The sequence below is a fragment of the Enhydra lutris genome, unplaced genomic scaffold (genome assembly GCF_002288905.1).
Source record: "Enhydra lutris kenyoni isolate GAN:26980312 unplaced genomic scaffold, ASM228890v2 scaffoldscaffold92, whole genome shotgun sequence".
NCBI classification, from domain to species: domain Eukaryota; kingdom Metazoa; phylum Chordata; class Mammalia; order Carnivora; family Mustelidae; genus Enhydra; species Enhydra lutris.
Window position 1 is genome coordinate 82209 of NW_019154176.1, and position 13312 is coordinate 95520.

Consider the following 13312-nt stretch of genomic DNA (forward strand, 5'->3'; position numbering starts at 1 on the left):
TTTTAACAATGTTTATTCTTCCAATCCAAGAGCATGGAATGGTCTTCCATCTTTTTGTGCCTTCTACAATTTCTTTCATGAGTGTTCTGTAGTTCCTTGAGTACAGATCCTTTAAAAGTGAAATATCAGCTGACTTCAAGAAGAAAAATTAGATTAATCCTCTGAGCATAAGCCAGGTGGAAGTAAAGGAAATGAGAACATTAATTGACAAATTCCATCTTGTTAAAACCCATAGGTCCAACAATAAAGAAAGTTTAAAAGCAAGTGTGAAACCAGGAAAATATTTGGAACACACAGTCTACTACAAAGCATGAAGTGTAGACATGTAAAAAGTTCTTTTACTTTTTTAAAATTTTACTTTATTTTTTCAGTGCTCCAAGATTCCTTGCTTATGCACCACACCCAGTGCTCCACGCAATACACGCCCTCCTTAATTCCCACCACCAGACTCACTTAAGCCCCTGACCCCTCCTTTCCAAAACCCTCAGTTTGTTTCTCAGACTCCACAGTCTCTCATGCTTTGTCTCTCTCTGATTTCCCCCAATTCAATCTTTGTTTCCTTCTTCTAATCTCTTCCATGTTATTCCTTATGCTCCACAAGTAAGTGAAACAATATGATAATTAACACACATAGACCAATGGAACAGAGTAGAGTCCAGATATGGACCCGCAACTCTAATGTAAAATAATCTTTGATAAAGCAGGAAAATATATCCAATGGAAAAAAGGCAGTCTCTTCAATAAATGGCTCTGGGAAAATTGGACAGCTATGTGTAGAAGAATGAAATTTGACCATTCTCTTACTCGAAATGGATAAAAGACCTCAACATGAGGCAGGAATCTATCAGAATCCTAAAGGAGAACATAGGCAGTAACTTCTTCAACATGGCCACAGCAACTTCTTTCAAGACCTGTCTCCAAAGGCAAAGGAAACAAAAGTGAAAAATGAACTTTTGGGACTTCATCAAGATCAAAAGCTTCTGCACATCAAAGGAAACAGTCAACAAAACAAAGAGGCAACCCATGGAATGAGAGAAGATATTCCCAAATGACACTGCAGACAAAGGGATTATATCCAAGATCTACAAAGAACTCCTCAAACTCAAGACCCAAAAAACAGATAATCACGTCAAACAATGGGCAGAACACATGAACAGACACTTCTCCCAAAAAAAAGTTATTTTAAACCAATTAAAATAAAAATACCTAAGATGAGGAATGATCTAAGGATGCAAACCAAAACTATAGGAAGAATACATGGGAATAAATATATAAACATGAAAATGTGCTAATCTTAGTAAGGATTAAATGAAGTGAAATTATAATATTAAGGAAACCTTAATAAATATCAATGTGGGGTTGGACTTACTTCTAAGGCTGCAGCCCCCAGAGAGAGAACATTTCTCTTTATATAATTTGGCTGGAGGCAACATAAGGTGATCCCTAGGAGACCATCGGAATCAAGCAGCCCTCCACAGACCTTAGAAGGGGTGAGACTTTTCAGCACACCTGTGACCTTGAGTGAGTCAGCCAGATACCATAAACTGTGCTTCCTCTTCTGTAATAAAATGGGAATGACTACTTCAAAAACTAATGTGGAAAGAACCAAGATGCCTTTCAACAGACGAATGGATAAGGAAGATGTGGTCCATATACACTATGGAGTATTATGCCTCCATCAGAAAGGATGAATACCCAACTTTTGTAGCAACATGGATGGGACTGGAAGAGATTATGCTGAGTGAAATAAGTCAAGCAGAGAGAGTCAATTGTCATATGGTTTCACTTATTTGTGGAGCATAACAAATAGCATGGAGGAAAAGGGGAGTTAGAGAGGAGAAGGGAGTTGAGGGAAATTGGAAAGGGAGGTGAACCATGAGAGACTATGGACTCTGAAAAACAATCTGAGGGGTTTGAAGGGGTGGGGGGTGGGAGGTTGGGGGAACCAGGTGATGGGTATTAGAGAGGGCACGGATTGCATGGAGCACTGGGTGTGGTGCAAAAACAATGAATACTCTTACGCTGAAAATAAATTTTAAAAAATGAAAAAAAAAACTAATGATGTGCTCTCTGTTGGCTACTTGAACATATTAAAAAAAGAAAAAAAGGGCGCCTGGGTGGCTCAGTGGGTTAAAGCCTCTGCCTTTGGCTCAGGTCATGATCCCAGGGTCCTGGGATCGAGCCCCGCATCAGGCTATCTGCTCAGCGGAGAGCCTGCTTCCCTTCCTCTCTCTCTGCCTGCCCCTCTGCCTAGTTGTGATCTGTGTCTGTCGAATAAATAAATAAAATATTAAAAAAAAGAAAAGAAAAGAAAAAAGGGGGGAATGATACTAATCACGTAAGTGTAATTTGAAAACTTACATGAGATAATAGGTATAAACACTTAGAGCTGGTGGAGTGCTATCGTTATTGTTTGTTATTGATATCCATATCAATAACCAAATTTCTTGGGCCCCCTGGGTGGCTCAGTTAGTTAACCTGCTGACACTTGATCGCAGCTCAGGTCTTGATCTCAGGGTCCTGAATTCAAGTGCTGCCTTCAGCTTCATGCTGTGCATGGAGCTTGCTAAAACAAACAATTATCTTTTATGGTGGGTTTTTTGTCTGGTTTGGGGATCACAGTAATGCTGCCCTCATAGAATGAGTTTGGAAGTTTTTCTTCCATTTCTTTTTCTTGAAACAGCCTCAGAAGAATAGATACTCTTTAAATATTTTAGAATTCCACTGTAAACCCTTCCGGCCCTGGAATCTTGTTTGTTGAGAGATTTTTTATTACTGCTTCAATTTCTTTCCTGGTCATGGATCTGTTCAGGTTTTCTATTTCTTCCTGTTTCAGTTTTGGTAGTTAATGTTTCCAGGAATGCATCCAATTTTCCAGATTGCCTAATCTGTTGGCAAATAATTCCTCATAATATTCTCTTATGATTATTTGTATTTCTTCTATGTTGGTTGTGAACTCTCCAATTTCATTCATGATTTTATCTTTTTTAATCATTTCATTTAAATTCAATTAGTTAACATATAGTGTACAATTAGTTTCAGAGGTAGAGGTCAGTGATTCATCTGTTGCATATAAGACCCAATGCTTATTACATCATGTATCCTCCTTAAAGCCCATCAATTACCCCATTCTCCCACCCATATCCCCCCTAGCAACACTTTTTGTTTCCTGTAGGTAAGAGTTTCTTATGGGTTGTCTCCCTCTCTGATTTCATCTTATTTCATTTTTCCCAACCCACCCTTATGATTCTCAGTTTTGTTTCTTAAATTCCACATATGAGTAAAGCCATATGATAATTGTCTTTCTCTGACTGACATTTTTTTTTTAGTGATGGGTATTTTTTTTCTCACCATAGCACATATGTCCATCTCCCAGCTACTCCATCACTCCTACCCCTCTCCCCTACAGCAACCCTCAGTTTGTTTCCTGAGATTAAGAGTTTTATAGTTTGTCTCCCTCCTTGCTTTCATCTTGTTTCATTTTCCCTCCCTTCCCCTATGATCTTCTGTCTTATTTCTCAAGTTCCTCATATCACTGAGAGCATATGATAATTGTCTTTCTCTGATTAATTTATTTTGCTTAGCATAATACCCTCCAGTTCCAACTATGTTGATGTAAATGGTAAGATGTCATCCCTTTTGATGGCTATATATATACAATCTCACATCTTCTTTAACCACTCATCTTTCGATGGACATCTGTGATCTTTCCATAGATTCACTATTGTGGATAATGTTGCTGCAAACATTGTGGTGCAGGTGTCCTTTCAGATCACACTTGTATCATTTGGGTAAATACCTAGTGGTGCAATTGCTGGGTCATAGGGTACCTCTATATTTAACTTCTTGAGAAACCTCCAAACTGTCTCCAGAGTTGCTATACCAGCTTACATTCCCACCAAAGGTGTAAGAGGATTCCCCTGTCATCATGCACTGAAATAAATTTCTCAGACACCAATCTGAGTGGCTGTGGAGGGCTGCCTCTGCAAGGGAGAGCACCAGCAGCTGAATCCTGTGCAGAGCTTTTATTTTGTTTTTTTATCTGAAAAGCAAGGAGAGATACTTCAAAGCATGGGAAAGAAGTACAAATGGATAGTAAATATCTTGAACCCGTAAAGCAGGTCAGGACTCTGTCCAATGTGTAGGCACTCAGGGAGTCAACCAAGGGATAAGGGAGGAGCAGGATATTTGGGCTAGCAGTTGCCAAATGCAGGAAGGGAGTACTGAGGATTACAATCCTTAATAGCTCTTAATCTATGCCTGGGCTCTGGGGATTGAGGGATCCTGCTCCTGCCAGGCCATTGCATTCAATAGCCCAAAAACAGGAACACTGCTGACATTTCAGCTGCTTCCACAATCACCCCTTAGGGCTTACAATATATTTTCTAAGAATAATTCCACATTCCCCTTTCTCCTCATCCTCACTGACATTCGTTGTTTCCTGACTTGTTAATTTTAGCCATTCTGACTGGTGTGAGGTAGTATCTCATTGTGGTTTTGATTTGTATTTCCCCAATGCCAAGTGATGTTGAACACTTTTTTTCATGTATCTGTTGGCCCTTTGTATGCATTCATGATTTACTTGTTTGGGTGCTTTCTTTTTTTCCTTTTGATCAATCTGGCTAGGGTTTTATTGATCTTATTAATTCTTTCAAAGAACCAATTCCTAGTTTCATCAATCTGTTCTAATATTTCTTTGATTTATGTATCATTGATTTCAGCTCTAATCCTTCATATTTTTCTTCTGCTACTGAATATAGGTTTTATTTGTTGTGATTTTTTTTTCCACCTCCATCAGGTGTAATGTTACGTCTTGTATTTCAGACTTTTCTTGTTTCTTGAGAAAAGCCTACATCACAATATATTTCTCTCTTAGGACTGCCTTTGCTGAAATCAAAATATTCAATGTGGAGGCGCATGATGTGTGTGTGTGTGTGTGTGTGTGTGTGTGTGTGTGTGTGTGTGTTTATACATGTTTCTTTCAAATAAACACTGGCACTCATATACACACACAGAGATTCATTATTAGGATATCTTTCATATCACAAGCAAACTTTAGAGAAACTAAGATAGGATAAGAATAAAAATAATGAAATTTTGGATTAATGTGAAAGTAAAACTATGTAAAAATTTGGACACAAAGATTTAACAGAGAACAAGTGGCCCTAATGATTCAATTTTTCTATCTTAATTCCTGTAAGTGAGTATGATTCATGGCATGGAAGATTTTTTTTCTGTACCAGCTATTGGGGTTGAACAACTCCAAAGTGACTTCAGATTTCTTCTTCTACTTAAACTGGGATCTCAATACCAAATATCCTTATACAAGATAATATAAATGAATAAGAGCCAAGGCAAAATTCATTGCCCTTGAACAAAGTGTTATTGGATAAATATCTGGATTCGATTTTTGTTGTGGTTGTAACAAATTATCATGGTGCTGCCTTAAAAAAAATCAATTTATTTTCTCATAGTTCTGGAGGTCACAAGTCTGAAATAGGTCTCCCTGGGCTAAAATCACTGTCTGCAGAAGAGTGTTCAGTCTGGAGGTTTGGGGGTGAATATGTTTTCTTGCTTATCCCAGCTGTAGAGCCACCTGTACTCTCTGGCTCATGTGTCTTCCCTTTATCTTCAAAGCCAGCAACATAGCACCTCAAAATCTTTCTCTAACCCTAAGGTTTCTGTCTCCCACTTCCACATGTCTATTGCCTTTGTAATCTATTGAGTCCACCTGGGTAATCAGAATAACTTTATCTTAGGGTCAGCTGACTATTAATGTTAATACCATTTGCAACTTCAATTCTCCCTTGCCATGACAAAAGACATATCCACAGAGTCTGTAGATTAAGATGTGGAAATATTTTGGGGACATTATTCTGCCTACTGAAAGTCTTTTTTAGAGGTATATTTTCTGTCCACTTAGGAACCTTCATTTTGAAGAATCAAACACAGAATTTATTTCAGACTCCAGGGTGAATACTTAGACTTTTCATTCAAAACCACACATGAAAAGGAACACATGGCTTGTTTATTAACATCACCCCAAAGCTATAACTGGTAAAGTAAACCCTCAACTAAAACAATTCAATATCATTTCAAGGTTAAAGGCATGTGCAAGGAGTTTAGATCTCCAGAAGGCAGGCAAGTTCACGAGAATGAGGACTACAAAACTGAATTCACCTGACTTCTAATATGGCCTCCTTGGAACAGAGTCTCAGCAGGGAATGTTTCCTTTATGTCCACATCAGTGGCCCACTGAGAATGAAGTGTTCTGTGGTGGAAGTAACAATGGAAACAGTGCCTAATGATCAGACACAGGGAGCTGTAAATATCTCCTCTGCTATAGAACTTAAGCAAGAGAATCCTTGGACTCACCAGGACATGGTTGTTGCTTTTGGGTTCCTAAGTCTGGCTGGGGGACCCATGCTTCACTGCTTCCTGTTATCTCTTCTGGAAACAGAACTTTGATCTCCATCATCAGCCATCCGGGGAGAAATTGGGGCCTTCACATAGAGACTTTCATCTTATAGACAACATCCAGTTGAGTCTGAGAGCTCAGCAGGTATTTCAGGAAAAGGTTGGAGAGAAAGGAGTCGAATAAGTTTTGCCTGAGGTCACCTAGGACTCATTTATAAGGTAGACTCATTTATAATTATTTATGTAGTGTGTTGAAAAGAGAAGTGTTCATTGGACTCAGCAATACAGACATTGTTGACAATATGTGATTAGAATGGAAGACCAGTTGGATGAGACAGAGAAAGGGAATAGAAGACCTAAAGTTGTTACAATGAAATTAGAATATATCCAAGGAGTTTGCAGGTAAGTGGAGCAGGAAAACAGAGTATTAGGATTGGAGATGTGAGCTGTGAACTTTTTACCATGTGGTGGTTTTGAGTACGTTCTGTATTTATAGAAAGCCCCAGACCCATGCAGGCAGCTATTTCTTTGCAACAGCAGTTCTATATTTACATCCATTTCTCAGCATCTCAATCAAGGTGAGTATTCACATAAAAATTGTATTTAATATACAAAAAGGGGTATGCTAACTCGCTTCACTTTGCAATACTTCATTACCAAGGGTTGTTGAAACAATGGTGACATTTGTGAGGTGGAAGAAAAAAATTCAGCCAAATCTCTTTACTGGTGTGATAATCACGCATTTACTTTCAAGAAAGAACTATATGGTAAGCTCTTTACATATACTGACTAATGATGTCTGCCACCCTAGGAGGATGGATACTGCTATCCCCACTATTTGAGTAAGGACATTCAATTTGGAATGTATTGGTTGTCTCTCCCAAGTTCAAAGAGCTTATATGTGGTAGATCTGACATTCAAAACTTGGTTTTCAGGTTCCAAAAGTTAACTGTCTTTTATTATTTCATCTTTTAAAATCCCCATTACTTTGAAAAAAATGGATGGTACTTTGATAGGAATTGCATTAAATGTGTAGATTGCTTTAGGTAGCATAGACATTTTCACAATATTTATTCTTCCCATCCAGGAGCATGGAACATTTTTCCATTTCTTTGTGTCTTCCTCAATTTCTTTCATGAGTACTTTATAGTTTTCTGTGTATAGATTCTTAGCCTCTTTGGTTAGGTTTATTCCTAGGTAACTTATAGTTTTGGGTGCAATTGTAAATGGGATTGACTCCTTAATTTCTCTTTCTTCTGTCTTGTTGTTGGTGTAGAGAAATGCAACTGATTTCTGTGCATTGATTTTATATCCTGACACTTTACTGAATTCCTGTACAAGTTCTAGCAGTTTTGGAGTGGAGTCTTTTGGATTTTCCACATATAGTATCATATCATCTGTGAAGAGTGATAGTTTGACTTCTTCTTTGCCAATTTGGATGCCTTTAATTTCCTTTGTTGTCTGATTGCTGAGGCTAGGACATCCAGTATTATGTTGAATAGCAGTGGTGATAATGGACATCCCTGCCGTGTTCCTGAACTTAGAGGAAAAGCTTTCAGTTTTTCTCCATTGAGAATGATATTTGCAGTGGGTTTTTCATAGATGGCTTTGATAATATTGAGGTATGTGCCTTCTATCCCTATACTTTGAAAAGAAATGGAACAAATAATCCTAAAATTTATATGGAACCAGAAAAGACCTCGAATAGCCAAAGGAATATTGAAAAAGAAAGCCAAAGTCGGTGGCATCACAATTCCGGACTTCAAGCTCTATTACAAAGCTGTCATCATCAAGACAGCATGGTACTGGCTCAAAAACAGACACATAGGTCAATGGAACAGAATAGAGAGCCCAGAAATAGACCCTCAACTCTATGATCAGCTAATCTTCAACAAAGCAGGAAAGAATGTCCAATGGAAAAAAGACAGCTGCTTCAATAAATGGTGTTGGGAAAATTGGACAGCCACATGCAGAAAAATGAAATTGGACCATTTCCTTACACCACACATGAAAATAGACTCAAAATGGATGAAGGACCTCAATGTGAGAAAGGAATCCATCAAAATCCTTGAAGAGAACAAAGGCAGCAACCTCTTCGACCTCAGCCACAGCAACATCTTCTTAGGAACATCAGCAAAGGCAAGAGAAGCAAGGGCAAAAATGAACTATTGGGATTTCATCAAGATCAAAAGCTTTTGCACAGCAAAGGAAACAGTTAACAAAACCAAAAGACAACTGACAGAATGGGAGAAGATATTTGCAAATGACATATCAGATAAAGGGCTAGTGTCCAAAATCTATAAAGAACTTAGCAAACTCAACACCCAAAGAACAAATAATCCAATCAAGAAATGGGCAGAAGACATGAACAGACATTTCTGCAAAGAAGACATCCAGATGGCCAACAGACACATGAAAAAGTGCTCCATATCACTCGGCATCAGGGAAATACAAATCAAAACCACAATGAGATATCACCTCACACCAGTCAGAATGGCTAAAATGAACAAGTCAGGAAATGACAGATGCTGGCGAGGATGCGGAGAAAGGGGAACCCTCCTACACTGTTGGTGGGAATGCAAGCTGGTGCAACCACTCTGGAAAACAGCATGGAGGTTCCTCAAAATGTTGAAAATAGAACTACCCTATGACCCAGCAATTTCACTACTGGGTATTTACGCTAAAGATACAAACGTAGTGATCCGAAGGGGCACGTGCACCCGAATGTTTATAGCAACAATGTCCACAATAGCCAAACTATGGAAAGAACCTAGATGTCCATCAACATATGAATGGATAAAGAAGATGTGGTATATATACACAATGGAATACTATGCAGCCATCAAAAGAAATGAAATCTTGCCATTTGCGATGATGTGGATGGAACTAGAGGGCATCATGCTTAGCGAAATCAGTCAATTGGAGAAAGACAACTATCATATGATCTCCCTGATATGAGGGAGAGGGGATGCAACATGGGGGGTTAAGGGGGTAGGAGAAGAGTAAATGAAACAAGATGGGATTGGGAGGGAGACAAACCATAAGTAACTCTTAATCTCACAAAACAAATTGAGGGTTGATGGGGGGAGGGGGGTTGGGAGGATGGGGTTATGGACATTAGGGAGGGTATGTGCTATGGTGAGTGCTGTGAAGTGTGTAAACCTGGCGATTCACAGACCTGTACCCCTGGGGATAAAAATATATTATATGTTTATAAAAAATAAAAATTAAAAAATTTTAAAAAATTGAAAAAAAAATATGTATAATGACAAAAAAAAATCCCCGTTACTGTCCTACATTGTGTATATTCTGTTCTAAATTGCAGGTTTATTCCTTTTGCACATTTTTCTAGAGTAAAATATTTTGACATCATAAAAACACAACTCTTTTCTTGTTTGGATGCACTTTTTTCCTTCGTTGTTAATTATTCTGAGCATCAGGGGATATGACCCGGGGCTGGAATGCTGCCAGAACCAGGGAAGATTTCTGCTCATCACAGTCTCTCAGGGACTCCCTGAACTTATTAGATTTCTTTTCCCCCTTGTGGCCATTTCTTTCCTCTCTGTATTTCTGGAATTGCTTTTTTATGTTCTGTAAGTACAGGACACAAGATTATTGTATTAAAATGGAGTTCATGTTTCCATGTCCTTCAGAGGCTTATTAACTAGAATTTATGTACTATTTACACATTCTTCAGGGTAACGGTAATCTGATGTTGACAGCTTGCCTTGTACCATTTCTTTCAACATTATTGTGCCCGGGGTGAGAAAAGCATGATAGTAACACAGTGCCAGGAGGTCAGAATGCACTTTGTGCATCTGTGTGTGAGTCGTGTGTGTGTGTGTGTGTGTGTGTGTGTGTGTGTGTGTGTGTGTGTTGTGGGGCTTAAACAATCATCAGGGCAATGATAACTGAGTTTGTATACTGCAGTATGTGACTCTTAAATGCCATAATGTTAACCAACAGATGGAGATAAGGAAGGGATCTATCTCCATTCCCAGAACTCTTTGAAACACAATTAATAAAATGCAAAGAACATCGTGTGAAGGAAGTATTCCCTCTGGCAGGAAAGCCATCTCCTTCCTCAACATTCTCAGCCACCACCTGTCATCACTCTCCCTCTTGCTCATTCTCTCACACATTGACTTCATTTTGATATTTGCATATGTGAAGTAAGTGCCTTCTGCAGGGTCTTTGCTCTGTTTTCTCTGCTGACACACACGTCTCCTAGATATCCTCCTGCCTCATGCTTTGTCTTTCTGGAAACCCCTGTTAAAATGCCACCTTCTTTGTGGATCTTCCTGAACTCCTATTAAAACTTAGCACTCTTCCCATATACTCCTTTTTATGCTGATTATTTTTTCCTCCATAGCACCACCTGTCACCATCTGACATGGTAAATGATTTTATTTTTTTTCTCTATCTTCTTTCTTCATCATTGGATTCTATAGACATTTCTTTGTTCTCCATGTTTTTATTAAATTCCAGTTAGTAAGAATACAGTGCAATATTAGTATCAGATATAGAACTGAGTGATTCAATACTTCTGTACAACATCTTGGTGCTCAGAACCACAGGTGCTCTTCATCACCATCAACTATTTCACCCACCCCCGAAACCCACATCTCTCCAATAACCCTGTTTGTTCTCTATAGTTAAGGATCTTATTCCTGATTTTCCTCTCCTTTTTCCCCTATGTTCATTTTCTTTGTTTCTTAAATTCCACACACAAGTGAAATCATATAGTACTTGTCTTTCTCTGACTGAGTTATTTCACTTACAATAATACTCTCTAACTCCATCCAGGTCATTGTAAATGGCAAGATTTCATTCCTCTTGGTGGATGAGTATTATTCCATTGTATATATATATATATATATATGTGTGCCCCATCTTCTTTTTTTTTAATTTTTTATTTTTTCAGCGTAACAGTATTCATTATTTTTGCACCACCCCCAGTGCTCCATGCAATCCATGCCCTCTCCAATACCCACCACCTGGATCCCCCAACCTCCCATTCCCTGCCCCTTCAAAACCCTCAGATTGTTTTTCAGAGTCCATAGTCTCTCATGGTTCACCTCCCCTTCCAATTTCCCCCAACTGCCTTCTCCTCTCCATCTCCCCTTGTCCTCCATACTATTTGTTATGCTCCACAAATAAATGAAACCATATGATAATTGACTTTCTCTGCTTGACTTATTTCACTCAGCATAATCTCTTCCAGTCCTGTCCATGTTACTACAAAAGTTGGGTATTCATCCTTTCTGATGGAGGCATAATACTCCATAGTGTATATGGACCACATCTTCCTTATCCATTCGTCCGTTGAAGGGCATCTTGGTTCTTTCCACAGTTTGGCGACCGTGGCCATTGCTGCTATAAACATTGGGGTACATATTGTGCCCCATCTTCTTTATCCATTCACCAGATGGTGGACATTTGGGCTCTCTCCACAGTTTAGTTATAGTTGATAATACTGCTAGAAACACCAAAGTGCATGTATTCCTTTGAATTAGTATTTTTGTATCCTTTGGGTATATACCAAGTAGTGCAACCTAGAGAATAAGAGAAGATATTTGCAAATGACATAGCTGATTAAGGGTTAATATGCAGAATCTATAGAGAAGTTTTGAAACTTAACAACTGAAGCACAAATAACCGGTTAAGAAATGTGCAGAAAAAATGAATAGACAGTTTTCCAAAGACATACAGATGGACAACAGACTCATGAAAAGATGCTCAAAATATCTCATCATCAGGGAAACAAAAATCAAAATTGCAATGACATATCACCTCATACCTGTTGCAACAGCTGAAATTAACAACACAGGAAACAACAGGTGTTGCAGAGGAAGTGGAAAAGAGGAACCCTCTTGCACTGTTGGTAGAAATGTAAAATGTTGTCGGAGCTCTGGAAAACAGTATGGGATTTCCTCAGAAAGTTAAAAATAGAACAACCTTATGATCCAGAATTTGCACTGCTAGGTATTTACCCAAAGAATACAAAAATACTAATTCAAAAGGGATTCATGCACCCCGGTATTTAAAGCAGCAGTATCTATAATAGCCAAATTATGGAAGTATCCAAGTGTCCACGGAGAGAGGAATGGAAAAGAAGAAGTTGTATATATAGTAGTCAGCCTAAAAGAGAATGAAATTTTGCCATTTGCAATGACACCAATGGATCTAGAGAGTATCATGCTAAGTGAAATAAATCAGTCAGGGAAAGACAAAGAGCACATGATTTCAGTCATACGTGGAATTTAAGAAACAAAACTAATAAGCAAAGGGAAAAAGAAAGAGAGAGGAAAATCAATAAATGGACTCTTAATCAGAGAGACACACCCCTGGTTACCAGAGGAAAGATGGTGGAGGATGGGGGAAAATAGGTGATGGGGATTGAGGAGGGCACTTGTACTGAGCACCAGGTGTTTTATGGATGTATTGAATCACTTTATGATGAACCTGAACCTAATATTACATTTTCTGTTAACTAACTGGAATTAAAAAAAACTAAAAATGGATAAAAAAGATATGGTCCATATATACAATGCAGTATTATGCCTCCATCAGAAGATGCATACCCAATTTTTGTATCAACATGGACAGGATTGAAAGAGATTATGCTGAGGGAAATAAACCAAGCAGAGAGAGTCAATTATCGTACGGTTTCACTTACTTGTGGAGCATAAAGAATAACATGGAGGACATTAGGTGAAGGAGAGAGGGGTTTGGGGGAAATTGGAGGGGTAGACGAAGCATGAGAGACTGTGGACTCTGAGAAAGAAACAAGCTGAGGGTTTTGGAGGGGAGGGGGATGGGGAGTTGGGAGACCCTGGTGGTGGCTATTAAGGAGAGCATGTATTGTATGGAGCTCTGGATATGGTGCATAAAC

General features: G+C 38.6%; 1 protein-coding gene across 1 annotated transcript in view; it reads left to right on the forward strand.

The window, feature by feature from the left end:
- Nucleotides 1-13312, forward strand: part of LOC111162483 (adhesion G protein-coupled receptor E2-like) — a 211067-nt gene that overhangs the window by 75902 nt on the left and 121853 nt on the right. The gene's annotated exons all lie outside the window — the stretch shown is intronic.